Here is a 3,989-nt window from a genome sequence, read left to right on the forward strand (position 1 = left end):
GAAACCCTGAGAATTATGAGGGATACAATCAAACTCAAAAATTTGCAAGTGATTGGAGTTCCAGAACAGGGGGAGAAAACAGAAAACACAGAGAGGATTATTGAAGAACTACTGATGGAAGTTTCCCCAATATCATGAAAGATGAAAAGCAACCATAAAATAGACTTTGAAACAAAATCCACAATAAAAGACAAAGAAGGACACTGTAGTGATTAAAGGGACGATTCATCATGAAGACATAACCGTAATAAACATCTACGCACCCAATGACAGGGCTCCAAATTACATAAAACAAACTCTTAACAGCACTGAAAAGAGAAATTGACAGTTCCACAATAATAGTAGGAGACTTCAACACACTACTCTTGGTAAAGGACAGAACATCCAGAAAGAAACTCAGCAGCGATACAGAAGACCTAAAGGGCACAATCAGCCAACTTGACCTCATAGACATATATAGAACACTCCATCCAACAGCCGCAAAGTACACATTCTTTTCCAATGCACAGTAATGTTCTCCAGACCAGACCACATCTTAGGCCACAGAACAATCCTCAACACAATCCAAAACGTTGAGATAATACAAAGTATGTTCTCTGAACATAATGCCATCCGGGTGGAAATTAACAACAGGAAGAACAAGGATAAAAACCAATTACATGGAAACTGAATAATACCCTGCTTATAAACCACTGGGTAATAGAAAAAATGGGAGATGAAATAAAAAAATTGCTAGAATCAAACGAGAATGAAAATACATCATACCAAAACCTTTGGGACACAGCAAAGGCAGTCCTCAGAGGACATTTTATAGCAATAGATGCACATATCAAAAAAGAAGAAAGGGACAAAATCAAAACATTAACTACACAACTCAAATAAATAGAAAGAGAACAGCAAAAAAAGCCTCAGCCAATAGAAGAAAGAAAATAATAAAGTTCAGAGCAGAAATAAATGAAATAGAGAATAGAAAAACAATAGAAAGAAGCAACAAAACCGAAAGTTGGTTCTTTGAAAGGACCAACAAAATCGACAAACCACTGGCCAGACTAACAAAAGAAAAACAGGAGAGGACACAAATAACCCAAATAAGAAACGAAATGGGGGACATTACAACAGACCCAACTGAAATAAAAAGGATTATAACAGAGTATTATGAAAACCTATACTCCAAAAAATTTGAAAACCTAGAGGAAATGGATAAATTTCTAGAAACACACTGCCTACCCAAACTAACACAAAGTGATGTTGAAAATCTGAACGACCCATAACAAGAGAAGAGATTGAAAAGGTAATTAAAAAAAACTCCCAACAGAAACAAAAAAAAGCCCTGGCCTAGATGATATCACTTAAGAATTCTACCAAACATTCAGAGAATAGCTTATACCAGTGCACTCAAACTATTTCAGAACATAAAGAAGGAAGGGATACTTCAGAATTCATTTTATGAAGCCACCATAACCCTGATACCAACACCAGGCAAAGACACCACAAAAAAGAAAATTATAGACCAATATCTCTCATGAATATAGATACAAAAATTCTTAACAAAATTCTAGCCAATAGAATTCAGCATCGTATCAAAAAAATAATACACCACAACCAAGTAGGATTCATACCAGGTATGCAAGGATGGTTCAACATTAGAAAATCAATCAACGTAATCCACCACATAAATAAAAGGAAAGAAAATAATCACATGATCATCTCAATTGACACAGAAAAGGTGTTCAACAAAGTCCAACACCCATTCCTGATAAAATAGGTATAGAAGGGAAATTTCTCAACATAATAAAGGGCATCTATGCAAAACCAATGGCCAACACCATTGTTAATGGAGAGAGGCTGAGAACATTCCCCTTGAGAACAGGAACAAGACAAGGATGGCCTTTATCTCCACGCCTATTTAACATTGTGCTAGAAGTCCTAGCTTGAGCAATAAGGCAAGAAAAAGAAATAAAGGGCATCCAAATTGTAAATGAAGAAGTTAAACTGTCCCTGTTGGCAGATGATATGATACTATACATAGAAAACCCTAAAGACTCCACAAGAAAACTACTGGAACTAATAGAAAGATTCAGCAGAGTAGCAGAATACAAGATAAACATACAAAAACCAGTTGGATTCCTATACACCAATAAAGAGAATGATGAAAAGGAAATCAGGAAAACAATACCATTTATAATAGCCCCTAAAAAAAAAAAAAAAAAAACTTAAAAATCCAACCAGGGATGTAAAAGACCTATACAAAGAAAACTGCAAAACACTACTGTAAGAAACCCAAAGAGATCTACATAAATGGAAAAACATACCATGCTCATGGATAGGTAGACTCAACATTGTGAAAATGACAATTCTACCCAAAGCAATTTACAAATACAATGCAATCTCAATCCAAATACCAACGACATTCTTTAAAGAGATGGAAAGACTAATCATTAACTTCATATGAAAAAGAAAGAAGCCCCGGATAAGTAAAGGAATACTGAAGAAGAAGAATAAAGTGGAGGACTTGCAGTACGGTAGTCAAAACAGCCTGGTACAGGTATAATGACAGAAACATTGACCAGTGGAACAGAATTGAGAACCCAGAGGTAAATCCAACCACCTATGGTCACCTGATCTTCGACAATGACCCAAAGTCCATCAAATGGGGAACAGACCGTCTTTTTAACAAATGATGCTGTCAAAACTGGAGGTCCATCTGCAAAAAAGTGAAAGAAGACCCAAATCTCACACCGTATATAAAAACTACTTCAAAATGGATCAAAGACCTAAATATAAAGCCAAAAACTATAAAGTTCATAGGAGAACAAATAGGATCAACACTAGAGGCCCTAATACACAGCATTAATAGGATACAAGCCATAACCAACAACACATAAACTCCAGAAGATAAGCTAGATAATTGGGATCTTCTAAAAATTAAACACTTATGCTCATCAAAAGTCTTCACCAAAAGAGTAAAAAGAGAACCTACAGACTGGGAAAATATTTTTGGACTTTACAAGTCAGACAAATGTCTAATCTGCATAATTTACAAGAAAATCAAACACCTCTACAACAAAAAGACAATCCTATTAAAAAATGGGCAAAGGAAATGAACAGACACTTTATGAAAGAAGACATTCAAGTGGCCAACAGACACATGAGGAAATGCTCATGATCATTAGCCATTAGAGAAATGCAAATTAAAACCAGAACGAGATACCATCTCACCCCGCCATTACTGGCACGAATCAAAAACATTGGAAATAACAAATGTTGGAGGGACTGTGGGGAGATCGGAACTCTTATGCACTACTAGTGGGAATGTATAATGATACCACCATTTTGGAAAATGATATAATGCTTCCTTAGAAAGCTAGAAATAGAAATACCATATGATCCAGCAATCCTACTCCTAGGAATATATCCTAAAGAAATAAGAGCCGTCAAACGAATAGACATATGCACACCCATGTTCATTGCAGCATTGTTCACAATAGCAAAAAGATGGAAACAACCTAGATGTCCATCAACAGATGAATGGATAAACAAACTATGGTACATACACACAGTGGAGTACTATGCAACAAGAAAGAACAACAATTAATCTGTGAAGCATCTCATAGCATGGATGAAACTGGAGGACATTATGTTGAGTGAAATAAGTCAATCCTAAAAGGACAAGTATTGTATGAGACCTCTACTGAAAAGACTCATGAACAAGTTTACACACAAAAAGAAACAGGCTTTGTTGGTTAAGAGGGATGGGAGGGATGGGAGGGGGAAGTAAATAGACAATAGATAAGTAGTAACTCTGGTGAAGGGTAAGACAGTACACAATACTGGGGAAGCCAGCACAACTTGTATAAGGAAAGGTCGTGAAAGCTCCATAGACACATTCAAACTCACTGAGGGACTGAATTGCTAGGCGGAGGGCTGTGGGGACCATGGTCTCAGAGAACATCTAGCTTAATTGGCATAACACAGTTTATAAAGACAAT

This window comes from Trichechus manatus, unplaced genomic scaffold (genome assembly GCF_000243295.1).
Source record: "Trichechus manatus latirostris isolate Lorelei unplaced genomic scaffold, TriManLat1.0 scaffold00025, whole genome shotgun sequence".
Taxonomy (NCBI): Eukaryota; Metazoa; Chordata; class Mammalia; order Sirenia; family Trichechidae; genus Trichechus; species Trichechus manatus.